The sequence below is a fragment of the Pan paniscus genome, chromosome 5 (genome assembly GCF_029289425.2).
Source record: "Pan paniscus chromosome 5, NHGRI_mPanPan1-v2.0_pri, whole genome shotgun sequence".
Lineage (NCBI taxonomy): Eukaryota > Metazoa > Chordata > Mammalia > Primates > Hominidae > Pan > Pan paniscus.
In genome coordinates this window covers 162,783,521-162,797,989 of record NC_073254.2, presented here as the reverse complement: position 1 = coordinate 162,797,989, position 14,469 = coordinate 162,783,521, and the positions used below count along the sequence as shown (strand labels likewise).

At 39.7% G+C, this 14,469-nt stretch overlaps 1 protein-coding gene across 13 annotated transcripts in view; it reads left to right on the top strand.

The window, feature by feature from the left end:
• The window catches only part of HIVEP2 (HIVEP zinc finger 2), a 194,825-nt gene that overhangs the window by 122,267 nt on the left and 58,089 nt on the right, over positions 1–14,469 (top strand). Inside the window, exon 3 of one of the 13 annotated variants that reach the window (XM_063605483.1) lies at positions 3,924–3,991. The exons of the other annotated variants lie outside the window; for them this stretch is intronic. The gene's annotated coding sequence lies outside the window, so the exon portion shown is untranslated. The remainder of the gene's footprint in view (positions 1–3,923; positions 3,992–14,469) is intronic. 13 annotated transcript variants of the gene reach the window in all.

The window sequence follows — 14,469 nt, the reverse complement described above, 5'->3', positions numbered from 1 at the left end:
TAGAATAAGTATAAAAATGTTTTAAATTAAGCTATTTTAAAAAAAGGATTTTTCTTACAAAATATCCAAAATCACATGTTAAAACTGAAAGGTAAATAAATCTATATTAAAATGAATGAATAAAACATTTAAAATTCAAAATTATTTAAATGCTGCTGAAGCTTTTTAATATTTTTTGAAATTGAATTAAATCCTCAGCTGTTTTTACAGAAGCAAAACTATTCACAAGTTTGTTTTTAGTGTCCATTTTAGTTGCTAATGTAAAGAATTGGCATCATGCTTCATGCAGGTTACATCTTTACAAATTTAAGAATAAGAATTGTTTAATTGCGAAACACTCTTCAAGTGCCATGTGCAATTGTTCCAAATGCTGCTCTAATTATTAACGATTCTAGAACCACTGATCAGAGCCCTAAGAGAAACCAGGAAAGGGATGCTTGGCATGGTTACACTTGTTATGCGAGAATCTGTTGCGTCCACACCATCTGAGAGAAATGACTCTTAAGTCTTTTCTTTTACCTAAGCATTAATGCTGCTTGAATTTTCTCTGCTTTGGAAATGATGTCTAACTCCACACTGCAATGTCACAATCCACGAACCTTCAGGGCATTCCAACTCAGTCACTCTTTGACTGGTGCAAAGAGATTGGGCAAGAGAAGCATTTCCCTGGGGGCTTAAACCGTTGTCGCGGGGTTTAGGGTTACAGGACATCTGGATGCCTATGATAAAGGTGCTGTGGATTTTTCAGTGAATTTATTTGTGCTTGTTTGTGATATGCAGGCTTTCTAAAGTGTGGGACCCATGGCAAGGACCCCTCTTTCCTGGAAGTATGGACTCTGCTGTCTGTGGGGGCAACTGGGCATTAGGATTCTTACTGAGGGCGCCATCTGCAGAGGCGGCAGAGGGGATCCTTCCTGAGGACGCTAGGGGGAGCTGGTGCAGGAAAGAAGCCATGGCAGATGGTGTTGTGACTGGCTGTCAGACTGCCTGTGGGCTCTTGTAAGTCTCCCTTGCTGGAATCCTAGATATACTTAGTTGGGACTTTTTAAGGGGACTGGAGGTCCTGTGTGAGCAGGTGGGGCTGGAACAGGAGCTGTGGTTAATTGGTGTTAATGTCACTTCTTATGTATTTGCCTGTAGGCTGGTAGGGCTTGATAGTGTTTGGGTAACTCATTTCCAAGTCAATAAGTGTTCCTTCCCTCACTTGGAGAGGGATGAGGAAAGACACTTCTATCCTGTAAATCTGTTTTTCTCCACACAGTTGGAAAGAATAGGAATTGCTTTATTTCTCTTTGTGAATCTTCTCTGTGGAGGGAGCCAGGGACACAATGCAATCATTGATCTGAGATAATGGAATTATAAAGGGATTTATTATTTACCTAGGCTGGGGCTCTTAACCGCAAATGGACAGAATTCAGAAAATTTGGTTGAGAAAAAAACTGTTTCATTAATCTCTAACTGAAGTTTAGCACTTCCTTCATTATTCATGTAAGCAACAAATGACAGTAGTTTCAGCAGTGTCAGTGATGTTGTCACCAATAGAAATCACAGACAGTTTCATATCACATTACCATTGTGATTCATATCTCAAAGTATCTTTATGATTATGACTACTCCGAATTATGGTGAATATTAGACCTGCACTATATCTTGTTTTTAATTATTAATAAAGAATTATGTATATTACTATCAACAAGTTTGCTTTGAAAGTTATTTTGAGATACCTATATTCATGGTAATTGGTTTCCTTTGTAATCCAGTGTAGTTTAAAACATTCTGCTAAGAATGAGCCCACAGGCTTCATCAGACTGCCAAGGAGGTCATGGCAGCCAAAAGACTCAAAAGGTCTGATGTAGACGAAATCCTGTGTTTTACTGCAGATTAAAGCTTTAGAGTGTGAGAGTTACTTAAGGTCATATGGTGGAGCCGGAATTAAAAGTAGCGTCTTTCCTGCACTGTGTGGCCTCCTGGCACCTCAACCCTGGTCTTAGTGCCAAGGGAATGAGTGCCTTTGGCTTCTTTGATGAGTACTTTGATTATGACGAAGTCCAAGCCAGCTTCTGTCTTTGTTTGCACTTTGCTGGTCTGTGGTGGCTTTCTCCCCACCCCTGCTTTCCAGGCCTGGAGGTGGTGGTGAGGTGTGGTCATCTCCAGCCATGCCTGCCTCTATGTCCCATGGCATCACAAGGCATGCTGTCCTGTGACAGCTAGGGGATAGTCAACAGAAACAATAGAATATTTAGCCTTGATTGCTTGACCTAGTTTTGGTGGTGGTGTTTCAAGCAATATGAGTATTATCAGGGGAAATCTTTCAGCTAACCCAGTGGGCTTTGTTAAATTAATTTAGGAACTCATGTCACATTATTTCCTCCTCACTATTAGGCTAATAGATACCTGAAATATCAACAGAAAAATATACAGTTAACAGCTAGCATTTAGAGTTCACTTCCTCGTGCCATTTTTAAATGCTGTATAATTCTGTTAACAATATTATTTGTATCCCCATTTTCTGGATGAAAAGACTGAGGCACGGAGAGGTTAGGTAACTTGCCTGAATATTTGTATGTCTGGCAAGTGGCAGAGATGGGACTGAAAGCAAGTATTCTGGCTCCATGGTCCATGATCTGGGCCACTATGCTACATGTCCAGTTATTACTTTAATGCTTTAAGCCATAGTTGTCCAATCTGTCTTTCTTTGGTTCGGGGTTAGACTACGAATGAGTGTATCTGGGATGAAGAGCCTTTGGATTTTTTTTTTTTTTTTAAATGTAGTCCTAGGAGGAACTCTTCCCAGTCTGCTGGAGCTGTCTCTGAAAGGTACTATGTCATTTGGTTCAAAGTCTGTTCGGCTTTAATCCCTTGCTTGTATATATTCAGGCAATATGGGGAAGGAAAAATATGTTCATACCCAAAAAGTTTAGTAATGCTGCAAAATGCTAGATTTGGATTGACTCTGGCTCCGTTTCAAGGACATGACAGTGCCTTGATCTTTGCTTTTGAAGCCTCTTGTCAGCAACATTGGCAAGTACACCTTTGAAAATTTATATCTGAATTCTTGTGTTTTGAAAAAAAAATGTTTGTTAGTGTTTCTCTTCTTGAACACTGGTTGATGCTTTGCCAACTAGTTAAAAGTCTGCAAATCTGAGTGCTGGCTGAGAAGCTAAGCTTGCTATAACTAGTTATCCCCAGATGGCCAGATTCTGTTATGTACCACTTTTATAGATGCTCAGTGGTTGCCTACATGGGGTTATGAGGTGTACTGTTCCACTTGTTTTTGCCAGGCATGCACAGTACATTATTTGATAGGCTGGGACAGATGGTATAGCTCAAATGAAAATGATGAGGGAGAAAAGAAAGTGAAAAAAAAATAGAAAAAGGGCATTTGATTTTCTAATTCACATTTCGGAAGTGAATTTTAGCGTCTGTGATTGACTAATAAATGCAGTGTTGCTGTAAGACTTGAATTCATGAACGTCTGTTTAAACAGCTATAACTGAGTAATCAGCAGGAAGCAACCTTTTCCTTCGTGGATGCTGTCCCAAACTTCATGGGGTCTCCTACAGATCTGAAAATGTTTGGGCCATTGAAAGACATCAAAAATAGATCTGGATATTTCAGAGTATGATATACCACCATCAATACCAACCAAAACAGAAAAATCCCAATTATATTTTTAAACTGGAAGAGAGGGAGGGGAGGTGGTGAGGATACAGAGAGAGAGAGAGAAGAGAGAGCGAGCCTGGTAAAGTAGTGGTGATAAGGACAATTAATCAGTCTTCGTACAGCTGCTTCCTGACATTTCTGCAAATTGTTGTGGAAAAATTAATGAAGGTTAGATCAGTAATAGTTTCAAGCTTGGCCAGTGGAAAGTATGACAATGTTTCCATCAGCAATTAAATCGGGCTGCTTTCTTTTTTCTATAGGGGAAGTGGTATGATGTATGTTCTCCACAGGAAATGGAAAACGGCAGCTGAACTGTGTGTGAGCCCAGGTATGGAGGAGCATTTGGGAGTGCTCCAGCCGCCTCTCCTTGATTAGCACCACAGATTTGCATTTTTCTGCTGAAAGGATTTTGCTATACAACACGCCGAAATCCTTCCTTTAACAGAGAGTGAGAATCTTGGGATTTTATTGCACGGACATGGATGTACTGCGGATCTAAGCTTTGGGAGCCAGAAAGTGGAACTTATGACAAACAGAAAGTGAAACTCACCTATCTAATTTTATTTTTCAAGCTGAAGGTAGTTCAGTACAGGCCCTGTTCACATCCTGTGTAACCCTATGGGATTTTCCCCAGTATTAGTTAAAAATTTTCCCATAGGGTCACACAGGATGTGAATTAAAGTAAACACTTAACAAGCATGATGAAAAGGAAATTAGCTTTCTAAATGGTCCTTTCACTGTTAACATCCTGAATAGTTATTAGAAACATGGGAAAGGGTCACTTCGGTGTCTCCTTATCAAGTTGTTACCTTATAGTAGAATATATGAATCTTCTTCCCTGTTATATATGAAATGGATTTCCTTGTATGTGAAACTTAAATTTACAAAAGTATTTTTCCTTTTGGAAAACATTAAAAAGCTTAGCAGAAGTTTGTAGATTCGTGCTTCATAGACTTTTCTGGGGTAGAGGTTTATAAACCCCTTTAAGATTCATAAAAGCTCCTGACTCTTTTCCCCAGGAAAATGCACATAGACACAACATTTTGCAACATTTTTGAAGTTTTGCATATCTCTTACGTAGACCTTGAACCCCAAGCATTTTCCTTTTTTTCCCCTTTCTTCTTTTTTTAAAATTTGAGACAGGGTCTCACTCTGTTGCCCAGCCTGAAGAGCAGTGGAGTGATCATAGCTCATTGCATCCTGGGCTCAAGCAACCCTCCTGCCGCATCCTCCCAAGTGGCTGGGACTACAGGTGCACACCACCATGCCCAGCTAATTTTTTCCTTCCTTCCTTCCCTCCTTCCCTCCCTCCCTCCCTCTCTCCCTTCTTCCCTGCCTCCCTTCTTTCCCTCCCTCCCTCCCTCCCTCCTTTCCTTTCTTCTGTCCTTCCTTCCTGACAGGTTCTTGCTATATTTCCCTGGCTGATCTTGAACTCCTGGCTTTAAGCAGTCCTCCTGTCTCGGCTGCCCAAAGTGTTGGGATTACAGGCTTGACCCACCTTGCCTGGTTCCTGGGCATTTTTTAATGGACTGGGTTTTAAAAGCTTTTTTTTTTCTTTTCTTTTTCTTTTCTTTCTCTTTCTTTCTTTCTTTCCTTCTTTCTTTCTTTCTTTCTCTTTCTTTCTTTCTTTCTTTTCTTTTCTTTTCTTTCTTTCTTTCTTGTCTCTCTCTCTTTCTTTCTTTTTTTTTTTGACAGAGTTTTACTCTGTCCCCCAGGCTGGAATGCAGTTGTGCAATCTTGGCTCACTGCATCTTCCACCTCCTGGGTTCAAGAGATTCCCGGGCCTCACCCACCCAAGTAGCTGGGATTACAGGCATATGCCACCACGCCTGGCTAATTTTTTGTGGAGACGAAGCTTCATAATGTTGCCCAGGCTAGTCTTGAACTCCTGACCTCAAGTGATCCACCCGCTTTGGCCTCCCAAAGTGCTGGGATTACAGGCGTGAGCCACCGTGCCCGGCTTTAAAAGCGTTGTATGGGCAGATAGAAACTTACAGCTACAACCATAAACTGTTAATCATTATAAGTAAATATTTCGTAAGAGGTAATTTTTAGGAAACTTTAAGTGCAATAAAGATTATTTCACTTTTCCACCTAAAGAAGGCTTCCTTGCCTTTAGAAGGGAGCTTGTATATTGGACAAAACATACAAAGCTGTGTTTGAAGCTGGCTGTGTGGCATTCTAGCAGGTGACTTTAGTTGTCCTGCCTCAGATTCACCATGTCTAAAATGGTGGCAACAATGAGGTAATTTGTCACCTGTGTCTGGCAAATAATACATGCTTCATACATATCCCTTCCTTCCTCCTTTGAGATTTAGTTTATTTTTATTTTACTTATTTTTTTTTTTTTTTTGAGACAGAGTCTCACTCTGTTGACCAGGCTGGAGTGCAGTGGCGTGATCTTGGCTCACTGCAACCTCCGCCTCCCAGGTTCAAGTGATTCTCCTGCCTCAGCCTCCCGGGTAGCTGGGATTACAGGCGTGTGCCACCAGGCCCAGCTAATTTTTGTATTTTTAGTAGAGATGTTGGCCAGGCTGGTCTTGAACTCCTGACCTCAGGCTATTCCCCTGCCTCAGCCTCCCAAAGCATTGGGAATTGCAGGTGTGAGCCATCCTACCCAGCCAAGATCTACTTTAAGTGTTACTTTCTTGCGCATCATTTTACAATTCTTCAAGGCAGATTCTTATCTTCACTTCCTACTTGGTGTTCTTCCGTTGCCTTGTCAATTTCTTTACTCTTAAAAATTGTGCTGTCATTCATTATTTACATCTCAGAGTGTGAACTTTGAGGATCTTGTACTTATTAGTAATGTTATATTTATCTCCATGCAAGTTGTGTCCAGCATAGTACATAAGACACATGGGCATTTCCTGCTTATTAAATTAGTAATAATAGTCCAATGCTTATTTGAAATGAAATAACTTAGATTTGGCATTGTGATTGTCACTTCATGGTGTATATGTGACTGCTAGTCGTCTCCAAATGAGATCAAATGATCAGCATACAGCCAAAGTGAAATTTAGTGAGAGAACAGAGCCTAGAACTGAAAGTGTGTTTTTTCTAGCATTGGCTACAACCATAGAGTATTCTAAGCTGGAGCCGCAGTATTTTAGCCAGAGCTTTCAGTCAGGTTAATTACCAAGTAGTTTTTTAAGAAGGTACTATTACATTTCTAAAATATATAGACCTAATCTCTGAGACTCAAAGAAGAAAATTTGGGCCCTCCAACTTTAGTTTGTATTTTAGTCTTTAGAATCCAGGATCAAAGGATAGCTTGAAGAACATACCTATCAGCCTTATTTTGTTTTGTTTCTTAAGTCCTCTCATGCCCTTGCTAATACAGTTCAAGTCGAGTTGAACAAAAGTGTGTCCTGTCCTCAAGGAGCTGTCATTCTTCAACACCCACTCCTCCCCACTTTGAGAGAGAGAGATAGCGTGTTTGTGTGTATATGTATATGTACACACACACACACACACACACACACACACCCTCTGGTGCTATTACAAACATTTTTATAGGGAACTTAAATAAAAATTCATATAGAACCAGAATCTATCTTAGTATTTGAACAACTCATTGGCAGTAAACTCAGTTCCTTCTGTACAGGATTAATGGTTTCCAAGCTGTAAATTATGATTTAGAGCCTTGTGCATTAAGATTGACTTTGAGCCAGGGGAGGCTTGGAAGAGGACAATGTATAGTTTGCTTTAGGAGGTCTTGGAGCACATTTGTGTGGGGAAAACAGCAGTGAGTTAGAGTGAAGAACGAGAAATGCCAGACGCAGGGGATGGTATCTGGTAGTCTATGTGTCCTGTTGTGCAGAGTGCTAGGAAATCCAAAGCGACTTCAGAAGTAGAACTGTGGATTCTTAGCAGTGCTAATAGTGTGAGTTGAGTGATGAGGAGGTGGTCGTAGTTGAAATAGGATAGGATAACAGAGCTTGTGACCATGAGAAGTAGACAAAGAGATGAATTAAGGAAATATAAGGAAGGAAAAAATATATTCTGGAAATGGGCTGAACTGGGGGCAAAGAACAGTAGGGTTGAAGATTTTGCTAAATAAATCATTGGCTGTGAACTCTTGGCTCTCGTGAGATGCACGACCATTCCCTTGCTCAGGCATTTCCACCTCCTGGAAAGCCTTGTCTTTGCCTGTCAGAATATTCAAGCCCTAATTTAACTTCTACCAGCTGCATAAATATTTGTTTCATGACACTAGCTCATAGCAATCTCTTTTTTACTGCACTCATGTACTACTATTATAAATGTAGTAGCACTTAATTGATGTTTAGAGCTATAATTTAAATTTTCACCTGCATGCTTTGTGTCTCCAATAAGCTTCCAAATTTGTATAGAATTGGGTAGTGTAAAAAAAAAAATCCTCTCTATTGTCCAATATAAAGTTATGTGTATAGCAAGAACTTGGTATGTTATCAAGAGTTTTAAAGGATATTGAGTTTCTATTATGTCCCCAAAACTTTACCAGATGGCACAAAAGAAGGGAATTATAAGATGCAGTTCTTATTCTTAATGTACAGATAATCAAGTTGGATATTTTGTGCAGAAGACTAGCAATTTGTGATTCAAGAAAGACTCTGGTGGAGTCATCGAAATTATCTAGAATTAAACAAGACCATGCATGTGAAACGCTTAGCACAATGCCTGACAGATAATGAGTACTCCATAATCACTTATGAGGATCACAATTATCATTATTAATATTAATGTAATAAGTTGACTAGGCTTCCTGAGCCACCATGCCCAGCTTGAAATTCATAAAGATTAATCTATGTTAGAAATGTCAAGTTCTTTACCTTTTGTTTTAATGGAATCTGGTTTTAACGTCTCAGTCTCCCTGGAATTATTCATGTAAAAGGCCTCAATGATCTATCAATTGGCAATTTCAGTAGACATTTAAAATTTTCTCATTTAATGTGACTTTTCTATTGTGTTTGAACTTTCTCCTCCTTGAAATATTCTACTCCCTTGGATTTCTTGACTCCAGTTGCCCCTGGTTTCTCTGCTACTTGCCCGATTACTCCTCAGTCTCCATCATTGATTCTGTCTCCCAATCAGCCTTATTAAATGTTGCAGTGCAGTGTTCTGTCAGAGGGCTTTGCTGTAGTTTGAATGTGTCCCCCCCAAAGAGCAAGTATTGGAAACTTAATCCCCAGTGCAACAGTGTTGAGACCTAAGGAGAGGTGATTAGGCCACGCCTTCATGAATGGATTAATGCTGTTATTGAGAAAGTGGGTTTGTTATCTTGGGAGTGAGCTCCTTATAAAAGGATTAGTTAGCCCCCTTTGTCCCTCTCTTGTGCGGTCTCTTGTCGGTCTTTGCCCTTCCACCATGGGCTGTTGCAGCAAGAAGGCCATGGCTTGATCTTAGACTTCCTAGTTTCCAGAACCATGAGCAAAAAATTTCTGCTTGTTATAAATTACCCAGTCTGTGGTATTCTGTTATAGTAGAACAAAATGAACTAAGCAAGACTTTCTCATTTCCCTTGTTACTCCATATACTTTGCAAAGACTGAGTGTTTTATCTACTTTGATTTCTTTGACTACTATTCTGTAGTAGAAGCTCTAGTTTCCTACTTCTATACACTATATACTAGATATCTCTGCATAAATAGCCCAAAGAAACTTCAAATTAGACACGTTTACAATCATACTTTTCCCTCAAGACTTGTTTGTCCTACCTTCTTTCCATGCAAAGCCCCACTATCACTATAGACATCCAAGCTAGAACCTTGGACTCACCCTTCACTCCTTTCTCACCTTCTCATCACACTGACACATATAACCGATTCCCAAATTCTGTCAGTTCTTCTTCTTAAATATCTCTGTAATCAGCCTCCTCCAACCCACCACCTCTGCCCAATTCAGTTCTTCATCATATCTCCCTGAACTATTGCAGTCAACTCTTGACTGATGTCCTTGCCTGAAGTCTCCACTCAACTCCCCACCATTCTCCACACTGGTTCCAAAGTTGTTTCTCTAAAAGACAAATCTAATCATGTCATTCCCAAACTTAGAAATTTTTGATGACTTCCCAGTGCTTTAGGGTATACATTAGTAATACCAACATTTATTTATTCCCAGAATATACCTGGTTTCTTTATGCTTTGGTGCATTTACAGTTGCTATTTCCTCTGCCTCTGATGTCACATTTCAATTTCTCTATTAGATGAACTTCTGCACATGCTTCAAGACATAAAAGATCATCTCCAGTATGAAGTTTTTCTTACTGTGTTCCCATATCCCTCTCACCAGCACACTTAGTCATCTCCTTGCTTCTGCTTGCTAGTGCTTTGTCCATATTTGACCATAGATCTGGTGTAAAATTATTTTTCACCTGTCTAGCTCTAGACCATAGACTCTGAGGGCTATGTCTTATTCATCATTATATTTGCAGTGACCAGCATGGATCTGCTAGAAAGTCAATAAAATGATAGAGGAAATATTGTAAAGAGAAGCCAAATATATTAAAAAACATCTGAGGCCAGGCATGGTGGCTCATGCCTGTAATCCCAGCACTTTGGGAGGCCGAGGCAGAAGGATCCTTTGAGTCCAGGAGTCGAGACCAGCCTGGGCAATACAGTGAGACCTTGTCTCTACAAAAAAATAAAAAAATTTGGGGTATGTACCTATAGTCCCAGCTACTCAGGAGACTGAGGTGGGAAGATTGCTTGAGTCCTTGAAGGTTGAGGCTGCAATGAGCCATAATTGTGCCACTGTACTCTAGCCTGGGTGACAGAGCAAGATCATGTCTCAAAAAAAAAAAAAAAAAAAAAAAACCCTGAACTGATGATGGAGCATCCAGACATAATGTCTTATATCTTGTACATGATTGAATTTAAATGATTTAATAATATACTATCTCTTACTACAATGAAGGGGCAAATTTAAGGAAAATCAATTAAATATGTATGTCATCCATGTATATATGTTAATAAAATCATAAGTGTGAATGATTTTCAGAATCCAGAAGATTCAACCACAGATAACAGAGAGACATAGGTGAAACAAAAGATAGTCAGAAACTAGATCAGAAAAACAAAGAATATAACCCTTTAAGTGAAATTAGCCCTCATAACAATTTTGATTGCATTAATATAATTCTGACTATAGTAACTGAAAAATAATAACCTGCCTATGGGTTTTCATTATTGATGTATATTTGGCTGTATACATAGCAGTGACAGATCTTATAAACAGTGTATATATCCATCAATAGAAAGATTATAAAGTGAAATAATTATATTAAATATTATAAAGTCATAATTTTATTAACAAAAATAAACACTTTTTTTACAGTGTTCAATTGATCTTGAATGATGTAATGAATTTCGTCTAAGCCTCAGAATAAGTGGTAGCATTTAACTTTCAGACACAATTTCAGAATTGTGGACTTCAAGTAGGGCCAAGTATTTTGTCTGTTTCACTTTGAATCATTTTTATTGCCATGTCTTCAAGTTCACTAATCTTTTCTTCAATAATGTATTATCTGCCTTAATGTCTAATCTGCCATCCAGTGTATTATATATATCAAATTTTGAACTTTTCCTCTCTAGGGGTTTAATTTTGGTCTTTTTAATCTTTTTCATATTGTTTCCACTTAACACAGCCATTCTTTAGTTTCTGGAACATATGGAATGCAGTTTTTAAAAAACTGTCTTATTGTCCTTTTCTACTAATTCTATCATCTGGGTCGGTTCTGATCAGTTAATTTTTCTCCTCTTTATAGGTCACACTTTTCCACTTTCTACTTCATAATTTCGGATTAGATGCCAGAATTTTACCTTATTGGCTACTAGAAACTTCTGAATTCCTAAAAATTTTACGGAGGTTTGTTATGGGGCATGGTATAAGATACTTAGAAACAGTATGATCTTTTTATGTCTTGCTTTTTAAAAAGCTTTGTTAGGTAGGACCAGGGCAGCATTTAGTCTAGAGTGGATTTTTCTCCGCTATCAAGGCAAGACCTTTCTTAGTACTCTAACCAATGCCCCATAAATTATGGGATTTTCCCCTCTGGCTGTTGGGAACAGAGCTGGCGGCCCTTTGTGAATACTAGGCACTGTTCCCTCTAATACTTTCAGGTGGTTTTTCCCTGGCTGCGGGTAGTTTCCTCACGTGCTGATCAATCAGTACTCAACTGAATATTCACAGCTCTTTGGATTTCACTCGGTGTAGTGCTGTCCTCCCTGGTATTTCACCCTGTGACCTTTAACCATCTTCGGCTCCCTGGACTTCCATCTCCAAGTCCTCCACTCGGGGACTGCTGATCTCTGCCTAGGTCACCCTTTCCTAGGCCATGGCCTGAACACTCTCTCCAGGCCAGCTGCTGGGGCAATTGTAGAGTTCACCTCATTTGCTTCCCTTCTTTCAGGGACCACTGTCCCTTCCTGCCAGGTGGCTCCCAGCATCTTGAGAGCTATTGTTTCATGCATGTTGTCTACTTCTATCACTGTTTTCAGGCAGGAGGGTAAATCTGGCTTCAGCTACTCCATGTTGATCTGAGGTTGAATCAGAACCTCTTTTGGATTTATTTACTCATTGATATGATATCCGTTAGTTTGAAGAATTAAAGGCACTGTTAGGATAATTGCTACGTAAAGGATTTAACTTAGTGTACACACTTAACATGGGGGGTGAGGTCTGTGAAATCTGTGTGGAGAGAATGTGTTAGGAAGTATTCTCATACCATGATGTAAGGACTGTTGGCTCTGCCTTTCTTACTTCAACTGAAAGTTGTGTAATTTAAATTTAGTTGTGAATTTTTGAGACTTTAAAAGAATGGCTCTTTTTTCGCCTTGTTTCTAATCTGACATTCTTCAAAGCAGCTACATTGTGTGCAGGGGGAGGGGAAACACTCGTGACATGCATGAAATTTTAGCCATTGCACAAAATGATAGGGTTTAGAAGATGTAAATAGGGTGGTTTGGAAAAATCCACCTACTTACTCCCATTTGTAAGCAGCCAGGTTTCTTAAACTGATCTTAAGTGACCACTCTGCTTTCACTAATCCCTCTGCATCTGCAGTGGAAGAGTTTGCATGTGTTGCATTTTTAATGATTTGCTTTACAGTGCTCTGAGGTCATTCCATGGTGGAATGCCATCAGCTTGTTTGCGCTTTCTCTCTCTCTCTCTCTGTCTCTCTCTCACACACACACACACATGCACGCGCCTCATGAAAACAGACATTTTCTAGGGAATTTCCTGATGTACTGTTCTTTGAATGTAATGACATTGGTTTACACAGGAAGCTAGACACTCATTTTTGTTCTTCGGAGACTCTGTCCAAAACACATCGGTTTTTCTCAATATGGTGTACACATGTACCGCTTACATAGTTAATGTTTGGGAGGCACAGAGACTGATGAAGAATTCCTGATGTGTAGTGCTCTTATTGACCTGCTTTGAATATTTAATGTTGAGGAAACATCCTCTTTCCTATCCACTGATTATTTTTTTCAATTCTCCTTGGAAAACCATGAAGCAGAAATCAGTTTGAAGACAGATCCTATAGCCTTACCTCCTGTGCCATATATTGCATTTTCTGTTTCTTTCTTTCTTTTTTTGTTTTTTTTTTTTTTTTTGAGACAGAGTCTTACTCTGTTGCCCAGGCGGTAGTGCAGTGGCACGATCTTAGCTCACTGCAACCTCCACCTTCCGGGTTCAAGCAATTCTCCTGCCTCAGCCTCATGAGTAGCTGGGATTACAAGTATGCACCACCATGCCCGGCTAATTTTTGTATTTTTAATAGAGACGAGGTTTCACCATCTTGGCCATGCTGACCACAAACTCCTGTCCTCAAGTGATTTGCCCCCCTGGCCTCCCAAAGTGCTGGGATTACAGGCATGAGCCACTGAACCTAGCCTAATATTTTGCATGTTTTTCTATAAACTCAAGACATCTATGTATTCCATTATGTTTCCTTTGCCTGTTGGATTGAGTTTCTTACTGAAAGCATGACAAATAATTTATAGCCCCAAAGATGTGGACTATGTATGGGGTTACTGAATTAAATTCTTAAGATTGATTTTGTAAAAATACACTATAATTAAAAACAATATATACGTATAGTCATTGAAAAAAATATATCAACATTTACTTTTACCTATCCTCTTAGTCTAGTCATTATAATTGCTATCATTATTGAGCAACAACCAATGGCTGGGAGCTCTGTTAGGTGCTTATTTACATAACCTGTGGCCCTGACAACATTCTGCAGGGTAGGTGTTGTTATCCCTATGGACGATGTGATGTGAGGAAATCAGCCTAGAGAGGGTAAGTGACTTATTTAAGAGAACAAACCTAGTAAGAAGCAGAGCTGATATTCCCAGCTGGGGCTGCCTGACTGTAAAGCCTAGCCTATGTCCTATGACCCTAAGAGATTTAGCAACATATCCTGGGTTTGTTAACAATGATGATTGTACCTGGTAGATGTTTAAAAATTAGAATATTGGGCCGGGCACAGTGGCTCATGCCTGTAATCTCAGCACTCTGGGAGGCTGTGGCAGGTGGATCACTTGAGGTCAGGAGTTCAAGACCAGCCTGCCAACATGGTGAAACCCCATCTCTACTAAAAATATAAAAAATTAGCAGGACATGGTGGTGGGCACCTGTAATCCCAGCTACTTGGGAGGCTGAGGCAGGAGAATCACTTGAACTAGGGAGACAGAGGTTACAGTGAGCTGAGATCGTGCCACTGCACTCCAGCCTGGCTGACAGAGTGAGACCCCATCTCAAAACAAACAGAAAACCCAGAATATTAGCTAATTACTTCTAAAATGAAGTACTT